Below are 16,684 nucleotides of genomic sequence, written 5' to 3' on the forward strand. Positions count from 1 at the left end.
GCAGCTAAAATGTGCACTGAGAACAACTGTTGCACATCAGCCTCATGAAGAGCAGCCACCGAGCTCTGAATTACTCGAAGAAATAAGAAATATTCCAGAAGATTTGGCAGCTGTGAAGGAGATGAAGAAAGAAATAGAATCACTGAATACAACACTCGATGAAGCCTACATGATTATCCACCAGCAAAACCGGTTTCTAGAATCCCTTGGCCCCAAAGAAAGGGTGCGGAACTTGGTTATAACTGGGGTCTCAGAGGATGACGATGGCCTGGAAACGACAGATGGAGAGAAGATCAAGACAGTGCTGGAAGCCGCGGGTTACGCCGGACCGATACCCACCGATGTATGGTCAACAATACGACTTGGACAGCCTGACGCATGGAGGAGTCGCCCTATTCACGTGACGCTGGAGAGTCAAGATCAACGGAGCGACATCTTGCGAGAGGCGAAGAACTTAAAGGATACAGGAAGAGACTTCGAACGGATTTACGTGAAGAAGGACGTTCATCCGTCGGCGAGGAGAGAAGTGACAAGACTGAGGACCCGGGAAGATGAGGAGAAGCAGAAACCAGACAACCAGGGAGTGGAAATTACGTATGACTGGCGGCGGCGAGTATTGCTGCGTGTTGTGTTGTGACTGATAGGTATTTCCCAAATTTTGGCATGGAAAGAATTGGAATGGACAATTGAAAATATGTGCTTGTAATATCTGTGGTGTGAAAAATAAGCTCTAAAGCCCTGAGGTGATAAATGTTGCTTTAGAATTTGACATGATATGGATCACTGAAATTAAGTAACGTTAATTAGTAGCTTGCTTGGTTTTGATTTATATATGAATAAAAGTAAACAAAATAGTCGGAGAGAAGGAATTATGATGTTGGTGAAGTGTGCGTTGGTGCCATATATCACATGTGCCAACATTGCAGCAGAAGGACAAACATGGGTCGAGCTGTCCTGCTGCCCTGGGATGAGGCTTGGCGCCATGTATATCCCACCGGTCGACTCGCCCTACCACGACCCGGTGCTGCTGTGGGAGGGGCAGGTGACCGACTGTGACGGTGCCATAGTGGTCGCTGACTTGAACGCACGTGTGGGTTGCCTACCAAGTAGAAATATAAACGGAAAGAGATGTGAATATAATGGTGTGAAATATCTTATAAGTAATTGCATGGGCCGGACAATACCCAACATGTGTGAAGAGAAAGAAATGGTAGTTGCTAACCATTTGAAATATGACGGAAAGCAGCGAGGAGGGAATTTATCTTTTAGGCGTAATGATCGCTGGACATCGGAAATCGACCTGTGTTTATCGACCTGTGTTTAGTTAAGTATAGCAGTTTGAATGTCCTGAAAGACTTATGTACAAGCCAAGTTATGTCGTGCTCAGATCATGCGCCACTCACTCTAACAATTAACACTGACGTTTTTAAATGAGTAACGCCATCACGGCTACTTGAGCGCGCCAGTAACTTGGGTCGGACGCTGACACAGTCCCTAGCTGCACCACTAATATCGCGACAGGCCTGCACCATGACAAAGTGGATATAGAAGCGTTCATGACGAGGATGGCGCTGTGTGAGCCGCCAACCCTGGGCGTGGTGAATGAGGAAAGTGTGCAGGACGTGGTTAAGGAAAGCTGCAGGGAAGTTAATGGAATAGCAAAGGAGTGTAAAAAGACGAATGTCGCGCGTGAGGGAAATGTAGACCTAAGAAGGAAAAGACTCATGGAGGAAAATGACTGTGGGAAAATTTGGAAAGCAATTAACTGGAAAGATGAAATTAGTAGTAATGAAGGCAGTACCCAGCCTACTGAGAGTCAATTAAAGATTTTTTTTGAGGAATTGTTGAATCCAGTGATGGAGGAAGTTGGAGAGGTAAACTTTGAGCAGGCACCAAGTATTCCCATTGTGGATGATCCTTTCACGTTTAGAGAGGTGGAAACAGCTGTGAGAGGGATGAATAAAAAGAAAAGTTTTGTTGGAATAAGTCCTGCCCTATTAATGAACTTACCTATGAACTGGTTGATGTTTTTTCTTACAATGTTCAATGTAATTTTTGATAGTTTGTGTTTCCCACTAGCCTGGTGCTATAGTAAGTTAAGTGTATTATTTAAGTGTGGTGATCGCATGCTTTGTGATAACTACAGAGGTGTTAGTATAATGGACACCCTAGCTAAACTCTATGACACACTTATTATCAATAGATTGAAAATGTGGATGGATGTGGACAATTGTCAAGCAGGAGCAATGGAGGGAAGAGGATGCCTAGAGCAGATATTTACACTGAGATTATTGTGTGATTATGTAAAATACAAGAAATTGAAGTTATATGTATTATTTATAGACTATCGTAAAGCATACGATAAAGTACCGAGGTCCAGGCTGATAGAATGCTTAAGATCAATAGGATGTGGAAGAAGGATGTTAAAAGCAATTTATGTTATGTATCGCTGCACACGTAACGTGCTTAAGAGTGCCACGGTGGAGTCGTCAGTGGGAGTAAGGCAAGGCTCACCTTCCAGCTGTCTAATGTTTGTGATTTACATTAACCAGATGATTCGTATGCTGAAGGAACAAATAGCAACTAACAGCTACTTGGGCGCACTGCACACAACATCTCGGGATATGTGCATCAGGAAACTCAGAGTTGTCATCGATTATTGCAATGATTATGGAATTGTTCCTAATGAGGACTAAATTATTTTTTTTGTTTGAAATATCACTCGTTGTGATAAAGTTCCATTAAAGATCGAGGAACACGTTATTAAGTACTGTGACAGATACAAGTTTTTAAGGGCCTGGTTTACCGACAGCGGTTGTATGAAGGACGTGGTGTCACTACACGAGGCAAAGTGTCAGTCAGTCGTCAACAAATTTTCTATAATTCGTGCCTCGAACCCTGATATGCCTCAGTGTTATAAGCGACTTGTTTTTGACGCGGCTGTGTTGGCTGAACTGAGATACAGCTGCAAGACGTGGCTGACAGACGGCTGTGTGTCACTCACCAGTCAGTACAATAAACTTATGAAATGTCTCCTGGACGTGACAAATAACACAAGCTCAAACTTATGTCGTGTTGAATCGAGAATTAAGCCAGTTTACCATACTGTCTGTGCCCGACGGAAACGTTTCTTGGAGAGGAAGCTGACTCTATCTACTCGACAGAAGTGAACCATTTCATGTTGTATTTAGGTGATGCAGAGAAGCTAACACCCCTGGTTATAAGTTTATCCAGAGCGCCATACAGTATGATAATCATGTAAATCCTCTTGACAGAATAATTAATTTAATTACCAATAAGCCACAAGACGCAACAAAGTATCACACATATAAAACAATATTGAATTCTAGTCTTGGTGTCCATAATATTTATTCAGATGACATATATGTCCTTGATTTTACACGTTTGGCGTTTACTAGAATTCGACTGATGTCTCATGACTTAAAGATCGAGACCGGCCGTTGGAGTCGCATCTCGCGGGACTTGCGCGTGTGTGCATGTGACGGGCAGGCAACACAGACTGACCAACATGTACTGCTGGAGTGCGTACTGACGAGACAGGTCAGCCAAAAATATATGATAAGCAAACAAAATTTAGACGAGTTATTTAAAGAAACAGAAGACGTAAATGTTTTGTGTAGGTACGTGTGTGAACTGTTGAATAGTTATAGGACCTAAAAATAAAACAATACTTAATTAGAACTACCTATTTCATTAATATTGGTCAAATTGTGTTAGACGTTATGCTGAGTTATGTATCTATGTTAGTTATAGCATTACTGCTAGTAAGTGCTTGCTAATGCTGGTTACTTTGCATCGCCTAATTCTTAAACAATACTTAGGTGAAAGTGTTGTTATTTATGTTTGTAAATGTATGATTCTTTATTTGGACCACTGGCAAATTTTGTACCTTTCACTTTACTGTATGAATAATTTCTTTGGTCAGTAAAAGTAAGTAACTATCACGTTGGGCGGCGGGTGACCGGACCCTCGCATACGACGCAGGAGGTAGTTGCGTTCGTACGTTTGCACGGCAGCACACATTATCCTTTATGTGTCGACACGCACTCGCTAAATGTGTTCACAAGTACAACAATCTCACCAGGGCGAGCCTAAAACTAAAAACTAAGAGACGAAAACTGAAAAAACCGAGGTCACTATCAATAGGGGGCGGGGAAGGCAGGAAGGCCAACATGCTGGCCGAGGCTGCTCTAGAGAGCTTAAGGTCACACGTCCTTCCCGTGTGAGGTGTGTGTGTGTGTGTGTGTGTGTGTGTGTGTGTGGGAGATTACTCATTTCATAATGGGGTTTCTAGCGTGAGAAAAGTAAAAAAGCCTATTAGATTTACAAATGTTGACGAAACGGTATTTCTGCATAACGTTCAGCTATTAGATGTCCCAATGATAATGAACAATATGAATGATGATATCAGTAATGTGACAGATATAGCATATCAATGTGCTCGTAGTAGTGGTAAGCGTGAAGCCTGCGTACAGGATGAAAACACTACTTTAGAGAGGTGGGAAACACTGGTTGAGAACAAAGATGATCTGCAACTCTGGAGGGCTATAAATTGGAAGGGAGAAGTTGGTGGTGAAAATAATTCAAATGTGTGCCCATCTGATGATGATTTGAAAGATTATTTTGAAACTAACTTTAACTCTCTCGACAATGTGAAACTTACTGAATGTGACTTTTCCACCGATGTGTCTATACCCCTGTTAGATGACCCTATTGACCCATTAGAAATACAACAACAAGTGAAGCAATTGAAACCAGACAAAGCTTCAGGTCCTGATGGCGTATCACCCGGTATTGTTAAATTATTGCCAGTACAATGGATTATGTATATGTGTGTTTTGTTTAATAATATATTATACTCTGGTAGTTACCCATTAGCCTGGACAAATGCAAAGTTAGTTCCAATTTTTAAGGGGAATAAGTATAATAAACAGTATTGCCAAGGTGTACGACATGGTGTTGTGTGCGAGACTGAGACAGTGGTTTAGACCTTTCAGGGAGCAAGCTGGTGCTCAGGAGAAGAGAGGGTGTGTGGAGAACACAGTGGCTCTCAGGTTGTTATGTGACATGGCTAGGAGGAGGAAATTAACTCTCTTTATAACATTCATTGACTTTTCCCATGACTTTTCCTATGACAGAGTACCTAGACATAAATTATTTTATTATGTGTTACGAAGATTGGGATGTGGCTGAGCTATGTTATGTGCACTTATTACTATGTATACTGTGACAGAAAGCTTGGTCGGAACAGCGGTGGTCTTAATAACTCTAGGTGTGAGGCAAGGATCATCCACCTCATGTTTACTTTTTATCATCTTGGTTAATGACCTTATAAGACTAATTAAAGAAGGGTGTGGACATGATGGATTTTTACAATGGCTACATATACTTGTACTAATGGACGACACGGTGCTATTATCGACAAAGAGGGCAAATATGATGAGAAAGGTGTCTTTCTTACAAGATTACTGTACAGAATATGGCATGAAAGTTAACCAATCCAAGACAAAGTTTTTTGTGATAAGCGGCAGTGAGAGGGATCGTGAACCTTTGGTGGTGGGCGACTTGGTGGTGGAACATTGTGACACATATGCGTGTTTAGGGTCACCGTTTACCAGCGATGGTTCAACCACCTCTGCCGTCAAAGTCCATGCTAATAATAGGATGTCACATGTGTTAAAGTTTGTGCCTTTTGTCACAAAAAATAATGATATTGCGTTTGTGATAAAGAAGCGTGTATTTTGATGCAGCTCTCATGTTATCACTAATTTATGGATGTGAATCTTGGATAGGGGCTGATCTGAAAACGATGGTGAAGTTGTACAATTGGTGTCTAAAAAGATTATTAGGAGTGAGAAAACTAACGTGTAATGACATTTGCTACGTGGAGCCAGGGTATCCACCTTTCAAGGACTTAATCAGGCACAGACAACACAAAGTTTTATATAGTATGTGGCATGAGAGGTCAGGATATGATGATCCATTAGCCTTCACAATTAGGATAAAAGTGAAGTCTAACACTCCAACCAGTCGGACCGTCAGAGAGATGACCAACACGAATGTACCGGACCTGAGCTTGGTAATGAAGAAACTAAAAGATGACATGGTAAACAGTAACTCCTCAAGACGCACAACATATAAGGATATTAACCCAGATTTATTGGTACACCGTATATATACAGTTAAGCACGCAGGAAATGATATTCATAGAGTATCATTCACACAGCTTCGAGTAAGTGGGCATAGTTTAGCGTGTGAGACTGGCAGGTGGAATCAAAGAAACAGAGGTCGACTGGAAGTGAATGAGAGGCTGTGTGTGTGTGTGGAGGGTTACAAACAGATAGATATGTAATGCAAGATTGTCAGTTAACACAGCAACTTAGGGATCAATACCAGTTCTCCACTTTAGAACAATTGTTTGGGGATCAGTTTACGCCAGAGATCATGTGTAAGATTGTTCATAACATTTTGACCATATATTAAAGAAGTAATAAATCATACTTGATTCTAATAGGTTTCACACGACTGTGGGATTAGTGAGGATTCGATAATTATGGTAGTGCGTAGATGTCATGAATATGATTGTTTATATATATTTTATAAACAAGGGTCCTAAGAATAGATATTTCTCCAGTGTTTGTGTTTAGCTCGTTTATTTTGTAATAATAGACTTCTAGTAACTAATAGACGATTGACTACAGTTAGGAAGTGATGATAATTTAACATTATCTTGTAGATTATGTAATACTATTATGTACAATCCATTGGTATTACCTGTTTGCTGTGGTACATAAAATATCTATATCTATCTATTTATCTATCTATCTCAGTGTGTGTGTGTATGTATGTGTGTGTGTATGTTTGTGTGAGTGTGTGTGTGTGTGTGTGTGTGTGTGTGTGTGTGTGTGTGTGTGTGTGTGTTTGTGGGCGGCCAGAAGCCGCTACTGGCTTAAGTGGGACGGGAAGGAGTGGATGTCAGGTGGTGGGGAGAGAGGTGGGGGTGGAGAGAAGAGGCATCACGTACTGACACAACAAGATGGCGTCTGTCTGAGAAGGTGGCAAGTGTAGTTTCCCGGGCCAGCGGCATGATGGGACTAACAAAACACCAGCAGGAGGTCTTTCTGTACACAACATGCACGTGTACACAACACACGTGTGGCTGTACACCTGGCGGCTACTCAACACACCTGGTACACTACTGGTAGCACACTTCAGGGAGGGCTTGGCCAATCCTGGCTATCTTGACCACCACTAAGTCTTTGAGGAGGAACACAATGCGATACACACGCGCACCACACAAGATACGCCGCCACACTGGCTGCAGACTGAGCGGCGTCCCTTTGGCTCAGTGTTTCCAGGCCGTTCGGTACTTGAGCGACACACAAAGGTCTACCTAATATACAGGGACTTGTTCAACCAACGAACACACTCATATCCACAAAAAAAAATAAATAAAATAAATAAAATAAATAAATAAAAAAATAAGTAAAAATAATCAAATAATTAAATTAGATTAAATTATTAAAATTACTATTGCTTCTACACTTACTACTGCTATGACTACTACTACTACTACTACTACTGTGTGTGTGTGTGTGTGTGTGTGTGTGTGTGTGTGTGTGTGTGTGTGTGTGTGTGTGTGTGTGTGTGTGTGTGTGTGTGTGTGTGTTTGTGTGTGTGTATCATATTACTGATAGCAATCATAGCAACAATATAACAGCAAGAACTACTACTACTAATATTACTACTAATACAATTTCTAATATAAATACTACTACTACTGCAGCTGTTTTTGCAACAATTCTTAGGCATTATTATTAATATTCACATAGTAGTAGTAGTAGTAGTAGTAGTAGTAGTAGAGGTAGTAGTAATAGTAGTAGTAGTAGTAGTAGTAGTAGTAGTAGTAGTAGTAGTAGTAGTAGTAGTAGTAGTAGTAGTAGTAGTAGCAGTAGTGAGAAATCGTGAACACTACCTCTACCACTACAATTACTACTACTACTACTACTACTACTACTACATAGGCATGCTATTAAAGGTCATGAACAGTTCCATCTGGTACAAACTTAGCTGTGTCACCTTGGTGGATCCCTGTCAAAGTGTCTTCTGAATTGTCTTTGCACTTCTTTGACATTTTCGTGCCTCCAGTAACACTTTATGACAGATGTTCTTCCTTCACAGCTTACTCTTAGTTCCGTCATTATTATTTTGGTCAACTGCTTCTGAAAAAAAAATACATTCAATGAATTATAGCGAGTCAAACAGTGAGTATATTTTTGGATGACTCTCTCTCTCTCTCTCTCTCTCTCTCTCTCTCTCTCTCTCTCTCTCTCTCTCTCTCTGTCTGTCTGTCTCTCTGTTTATACAGATAGATACAGATAGATAGATGTACACAGGTACAGACTTGTGCTTGTGGAGTATAAATGTAAGAGCATGAAGCACAGTGTGTCTCTCCCCACAGGCACCTCCCGCCTCACGCCTTGCTTCCTCCCGTCTCCCAGAGTCTACACACCTGCACTCTTGAGGTGAGTACACTTACTCTTTTCTTTCCTGGTAATTGTTTTCACTGTGTTTTCTATTGCACACACTCAGAAAGTAGAAAATGAGGCACTAACGAGGCAAGACTATATACAACAAACACTAAACACAATAATAATAATAGAAAATAATAATAATAATAATAATAAAAATAATAATAATAATAATAATAATAATAATAATAATAATAATAATAACAATAATGATAATAATAAATGGTTTATTAATAAGGCAGTTTACAGACTTAAAAATGTACAGAGGGGGTGGGAAAATACTTAACATTAAACATGAAGCTAAACCTAATATAGAAGCGAAATACTGTTGATTGATGGCTCGCACCATGGTGGGAATCGCGCTGAGTCTGTACCGGTCCGTGCGCGGCGCCTTTAGGGGCGTTATCTTGTTGTGGTGTCTGGTGGCACGGACCAGGCGAGGTGCGTCAGGCAGATGCATGTGTCTGAGGCGTGGATGATGCAAAAGTCCCCTTCCAAACTTCTCCAGAGCCTCTCGGTGCCTGGTGGATAGTCTGGACGTCTGAACAGACTCAGGGTGGTCAGGGCTTCATCACAGGTGGTGTAGGCAGGGACAAAGATGACCCTGCACGCCCTCTTCTGCACTCTCTCCAGCTGGAGCTGTTGAGTGTGTGTGAGGGAGGAGGACCACGCTGGGGAGGCGTACATGAGTTTGGGGAGGATGAAGGTGAGGCACACTCCCCTTAACTCGTCTGTCAGTGTCCCCAGCGACCTGAGGCTGCGCATCATGTACAGCCTGTAGGTAGCGGATCTTACGGTGCTGGCGACATGCTGCTTCCAGGTCAGCTGGTCGTCCACCGTGACTCCGAGAAGCACATCCAGAGGCACATCGGACCACCTGGAGGGGGTGAGGGCCCACTGTGAGCTGGGGAGAGGGCATTGGTACAGAGGAGGTACAGAAATGCATCACCACAGTTTCGCTGTGGTTGATGGTCATCCTCCTCTCCTCCGTCCATGTCTGCAGTCGCTCCAAAATGACTTGCAGTGGCGAGTAGTCCGTGTTCCTGTCGGAGACTGGGACGCCCACGGTGCAGTCGTACACACACTTCCAGCCATGGAGGTGTCAGTGAGGGCGTCGTTAATGAGGAGGAGGAAGCATAGTGGGCTCATCTTGGTCCCCTGGGGGACCCCACATGTCAGCTGTTGGATATTAGAGACAGAGCCCTGATAGCGAACGGCCTGACGCCTCCCTGAGAGGGCGTTGGCTAGCCACGCTACCAGGTTGGGAGGGAGACCTAGACTTACTGCCTTGCTGAAGACAACAAAGTGATCAACAAGATCAAAGGCTTTTTGAAGTCCACAAAGGCAACAGCTAGAGAGGTGTTTCGCTTGTCCAGGTGGCTGTGGATGAAGTCAAGGAAGCTGGTCAGGTAATGGGAGGTGGGGGTGGCTTTAATATTTCCAAACTGTCTGATATCCACGGTATAACAAGTTTTGGTGTAGGCCCAGTCATACACAAAATCTTCACAAATAAAGCTAGGGATGGGGGTGATAGAGACTGGCCTGAGGTCACCGAGGGACTGTGCACTGGAAGCTTTGCGGATGGGAGAGACGTAAGACGTCTTCCAGTCCGCGGGGCAAGAGTGTTGGGAAAGAGAGGCGTTTATTATGGGGCATAGCGGTGTTGCTGGCTCTTCCCATATGGGAAGGTCAGTGGGTGTCGTGGATCTTGGTATCTTTAAGTATCCTTGGTATCTTGGTATCTTGGTATCTTTAAGTATCCTCTTAAAAACATCTATCGCCTGGACAGTGGGGGGAGGGGAGGGGGCGGGAAGATGGGCAGGAAGTGGAGTGGTGTGGAGGGGAGGGCAGGTGTGACAGATAGCGGCAAAGTGGTCGTTCATCTCCTGAGCCGCGAGATTAGCAGGAAGGTGTGAGGTGCAAGGAAGAGATGAAGTGTGCTTTTGTAGGCCACACAAAGCTTTGCTGCTAGCGAACCACTGTCTGTTGTTGGCCTGCTTGAAGTGGTGTATCTTGTCCGGGTAATAGCTTGACTTGGCAGCCTTAATCTCCCTGATCTCTCTGTTTCTTAGCTTCCTGTATAGGTCCGGGCAGTAGTGGAACGACCACGTCCGCTGATGCATGAGTCTTTTAATGCGGGGCGTCATCCAGGGGGCATCAGATGTGTGCACTGTGACGCTCTTGGCTGGGAAGTAGCGGTGGAAGGCTTCTGTGGTGGTGGCGACGTAATTGTGCCATTTTGAGTGGACGTCCTCCACATCCAGCACCTCGGTCCACGGGTGTTGTGTCACCCACTGCCCAAACTCCCTCAAGGCTGAGTCAGACATGAGGCGGTGGGTCCTGGTGATAGCTGGCCGGGGGGTCGAGGTGGTGGGTGTGGGTGTCCACAGTATGGAGAGGTGGGTGCTCCGTCCCATGGGAGGCAGCGGCTTGGGGAGCGGGTACCGTGTCACAAACAGAGTTGTCATCGATTATTGCAATGATTATGGAATTGTTCCTAATGAGGACTAAATTATTTTTTTTGTTTGAAATATCACTCGTTGTGATAAAGTTCCATTAAAGATCGAGGAACACGTTATTAAGTACTGTGACAGATACAAGTTTTTAAGGGCCTGGTTTACCGACAGCGGTTGTATGAAGGACGTGGTGTCACTACACGAGGCAAAGTGTCAGTCAGTCGTTAACAAATTTTTCTACATTTTGTGCCTCGAACCCTGATATGCCTCAGTGTTATAAGCGACTTGTTTTTGACGCGGCTGTGTTGGCTGAACTGAGATACAGCTGCAAGACGTGGCTGACAGACGGCTGTGTGTCACTCACCAGTCAGTACAATAAACTTATGAAATGTCTCCTGGACGTGACAAATAACACAAGCTCAAACTTATGTCATGTTGAATCGGGAATTAAGCCAGTTTACCATACTGTCTGTGCCCGACGGAAACGTTTCTTGGAGAGGAAGCTGACTCTATCTACTCGACAGAAGTGAACCATTTCATCTTGTATTTAGTTGATGCAGAGAAGCTAACACCCCTGGTTATAAGTTTATCCAGAGCGCCATACAGTATGATAATCATATAAATCCTCTTGACAGATTAATTAATTTAATTACCAATAAGCCACAAGACGCAACAAAGTATCACACATATAAAACAATATTGAATTCTAGTCTTGGTGTCCATAATATTTATTCAGATGACACAATGTCCCTGATTTTACACGTTTGGCGTTTACTAGAATTCGACTGATGTCTCATGACTTAAAGATCGAGACCGGCCGTTGGAGTCGCATCTCGCGGGACTTGCGCGTGTGTGCATGTGACGGGCAGGCAACACAGACTGACCAACATGTACTGCTGGAGTGCGTACTGACGAGACAGGTCAGCCAAAAATATATGATAAGCAAACAAAATTTAGACGAGTTATTTAAAGAAACAGAAGACGTAAATGTTTTGTGTAGGTACGTGTGTGAAGTGTTGAATAGTTATAGGACCTAAAAATAAAACAATACTTAATTAGAACTACCTATTTCATTAATATTGGTCAAATTGTGTTAGACGTTATGCTGAGTTATGTATCTATGTTAGTTATAGCATTACTGCTAGTAAGTGCTTGCTAATGCTGGTTACTTTGCATCGCCTAATTCTTAAACAATACTTAGGTGAAAGTGTTGTTATTTATGTTTGTAAATGTATGATTCTTTATTTGGACCACTGGCAAATTTTGTACCTTTCACTTTACTATATGAATAATTTCTTTGGTCAGTAAAAGTAACTAACTATCACGTTGGGCGGCGGGTGACCGGGCCCTCGCATACGACGCAGGAGGTAGTTGCGTTCGTACGTTTGCACGGCAGCACACATTATCCTTTATGTGTCGACACGCACTCGCTAAATGTGTTCAAATGTGCAACAATCTCACCAGGGCGAGCCTAAAACTAAGAGTTGAAAACTGAAAAAACCGAGGTCACTATCAATAGGGGGCGGGGAAGGCAGGAAGGCCAACATGCTGGCCGAGGCTGCTCTAGAGAGCTTAAGGTCACACGTCCTTCCCGTGTGAGGTGTGTGTGTGTGTGTGTGTGTGTGTGTGCGTGTGTGTGGGAGATTACTCATTTCATAATGGGGTTTCTAGCGTGAGAAAAGTAAAAAAGCCTATTAGATTTACAAATGTTGACGAAACGGTATTTCTGCATAACGTTCAGCTATTAGATGTCCCAATGATAATGAACAATATGAATGATGATATCAGTAATGTGACAGATATAGTATATCAATGTGCTCGTAGTAGTGGTAAGCGTGAAGCCTGCGTACAGGATGAAAACACTACTTTAGAGAGGTGGGAAACACTGGTTGAGAACAAAGATGATCTGCAACTCTGGAGGGCTATAAATTGGAAGGGAGAAGTTGGTGGTGAAAATAATTCAAATGTGTGCCCATCTGATGATGATTTGAAAGATTATTTTGAAACTAACTTTAACTCTCTCGACAATGTGAAACTTACTGAATGTGACTTTTCCACCGATGTGTCTATACCCCTGTTAGATGACCCTATTGACCCATTAGAAATACAACAACAAGTGAAGCAATTGAAACCAGACAAAGCTTCAGGTCCTGATGGCGTATCACCCGGTATTGTTAAATTATTGCCAGTACAATGGATTATGTATATGTGTGTTTTGTTTAATAATATATTATACTCTGGTAGTTACCCATTAGCCTGGACAAATGCAAAGTTAGTTCCAATTTTTAAGGGGAATAAGTATAATAAACAGTATTGCCAAGGTGTACGACATGGTGTTGTGTGCGAGACTGAGACAGTGGTTTAGACCTTTCAGGGAGCAAGCTGGTGCTCAGGAGAAGAGAGGGTGTGTGGAGAACACAGTGGCTCTCAGGTTGTTATGTGACATGGCTAGGAGGAGGAAATTAACTCTCTTTGTAACATTCATTGACTTTTCCCAGGCCTATGACAGAATACCTAGACATAAATTATTTTATTATGTGTTACGAAGATTGGGATGTGGCTCAGCTATGTTATGTGCACTTATTGCTATGTATACTGTGACAGAAAGCTTGGTCGGAACAGCGGTGGTCTTAATAACTCTAGGTGTGAGGCAAGGATCATCCACCTCATGTTTACTTTTTATCATCTTGGTTAATGACCTTATAAGACTAATTAAAGAAGGGTGTGGACATGATGGATTTTTACAATGGCTACATATACTTGTACTAATGGACGACACGGTGCTATTATCGACGACGAGGGCAAATATGATGAGAAAGGTGTCTTTGTTACAAGATTACTGTACAGAATATGGCATGAAAGTTAACCAATCCAAGACAAAGTTTTTTGTGATAAGCGGCAGTGAGAGGGATCGTGAACCTTTGGTGGTGGGCGACTTGGTGGTGGAACATTGTGACACATATGCGTGTTTAGGGTCACCGTTTACCAGCGATGGTTCAACCACCTCTGCCGTCAAAGTCCATGCTAATAATAGGATGTCACATGTGTTAAAGTTTGTGCCTTTTGTCACAAAAAAATAATGATATTGCGTTTGTGATAAAGAAGCGTGTATTTTGATGCAGCTCTCACGTTATCACTAATTTATGGATGTGAATCTTGGATAGGGGCTGATCTGAAAACGATGGTGAAGTTGTACAATTGGTGTCTAAAAAGATTATTAGGAGTGAGAAAACTAACGTGTAATGAAATTTGCTACGTGGAGCCAGGGTATCCACCTTTCAAGGACTTAATCAGGCACAGACAACACAAAATTTTATATAGTATGTGGCATGAGAGGTCAGGATATGATGATCCATTAGCCTTCACAATTAGGATAAAAGTGAAGTCTAACACTCCAACCAGTCGGACCGTCAAAGAGATGACCAACACGAATGTACCGGACCTGAGCTTGGTAATGAAGAAATTAAAAGATGACATGGTAAACAGTAACTCCTCAAGACGCACAACATATAAGGATATTAACCCAGATTTATTGGTACACCGTATATATACAGTTAAGCACGCAGGAAATGATATTCATAGAGTATCATTCACACAGCTTCGAGTAAGTGGGCATAGTTTAGCGTGTGAGACTGGCAGGTGGAATCAAAGAAACAGAGGTCGACTGGAAGTGAATGAGAGGCTGTGTGTGTGTGTGGAGGGTTACAAACAGATAGATATGTAATACAAGATTGTCAGTTAACACAGCAACTTAGGGATCAATACCAGTTCTCCACTTTAGAACAATTGTTTGGGGATCAGTTTACGCCAGAGATCATGTGTAAGATTGTTCATAACATTTTGACCATATATTAAAGAAGTAATAAATCATACTTGATTCTAATAGGTTTCACACGACTGTGGGATTAGTGAGGATTCGATAATTATGGTAGTGCGTAGATGTCATGAATATGATTGTTTATATATATTTTATAAACAAGGGTCCTAAGAATAGATATTTCTCCAGTGTTTGTGTTTAGCTCGTTTATTTTGTAATAATAGACTTCTAGTAACTAATAGACGATTGACTACAGTTAGGAAGTGATGATAATTTAACATTATCTTGTAGATTATGTAATACTATTATGTACAATCCATTGGTATTACCTGTTTGCTGTGGTACATAAAATATCTATATCTATCTATTTATCTATCTATCTCAGTGTGTGTGTGTATGTATGTGTGTGTGTATGTTTGTGTGAGTGTGTGTGTGTGTGTGTGTGTGTGTGTGTGTGTGTGTGTGTGTGTGTGTGTGTGTGTGTGTGTGTGTGTGTGTGTGTATGTGTGTGTGTGTTTGTGGGCGGCCAGAAGCCGCTAATGGCTTAAGTGGGACGGGAAGGAGTGGATGTCAGGTGGTGGGGAGAGAGGTGGGGGTGGAGAGAAGAGGCATCACGTACTGACACAACAAGATGGCGTCTGTCTGAGAAGGTGGCAAGTGTAGTTTCCCGGGCCAGCGGCATGAGGCAAATAGCAAAACACCAGCAGGAGGTCTTTCTATACACAACATGCACATGTACACAACACACGTGTGGCTGTACACCTGGCGGCTACTCAACACACCTGGTACACTACTGGTAGCACACTTCAGGGAGGGCTTGGCCAATCCTGGTTATCTTGACCACCACTAAGTCTTTGAGGAGGAACACAATGCGATACACACGCGCACCACACAAGATACGCCTCCACACTGGCTGCAGACTGAGCGGCGTCCCTTTGGCTCAGTGTTTCCAGGCCGTTCGGTACTTGAGCGACACACAAAGGTCTACCTAATATACAGGGACTTGTTCAACCAACGAACACACTCATATCCACAAAAAAAAAATAAAATAAAATAAATAAAATAAATAAATAAAAAAATAAGTAAAAATAATCAAATAATTAAATTAGATTAAATTATTAAAATTACTATTGCTTCTACACTTACTACTGCTATGACTACTACTACTACTACTACTACTACTACTACTGTGTGTGTGTGTGTGTGTGTGTGTGTGTGTGTGTGTGTGTGTGTGTGTGTGTGTTTGTGTGTGTGTATCATATTACTGATAGCAATCAGAGCAACAATATAACAGCAAGAACTACTACTACTAATATTACTACTAATACAATTTCTAATATAAATACTACTACTACTGCAGCTGTTTTTGCAACAATTCTTAGGCATTATTATTAATATTCACATAGTAGTAGTAGTAGTAGTAGTAGTAGTAGAGGTAGTAGTAATAGTAGTAGTAGTAGTAGTAGTAGTAGTAGTAGTAGTAGTAGTAGTAGTAGTAGTAGTAGTAGTAGTAGCAGTAGTGAGAAATCGTGAACACTACCTCTACCACTACAATTACTACTACTACTACTACTACTACATAGGCATGCTATTAAAGGTCGTGAACAGTTCCATCTGGTACAAACTTAGCTGTGTCACCTTGGTGGATCCCTGTCAAAGTGTCTTCTGAATTGTCTTTGCACTTCTTTGACATTTTCGTGCCTCCAGTAACACTTTATGACAGATGTTCTTCCTTCACAGCTTACTCTTACTTCTGTCATTATTATTTTGCCCAACTGTTTCTGAAAAAAAAAAAAAATCAGTGAATTATAGTCAGTCAAACAGTGAGTATATTTTTGGATGACTCTCTCTCTCTCTCT

The sequence above is a fragment of the Scylla paramamosain genome, chromosome 48, assembly GCF_035594125.1.
Source record: "Scylla paramamosain isolate STU-SP2022 chromosome 48, ASM3559412v1, whole genome shotgun sequence".
NCBI lineage: Eukaryota > Metazoa > Arthropoda > Malacostraca > Decapoda > Portunidae > Scylla > Scylla paramamosain.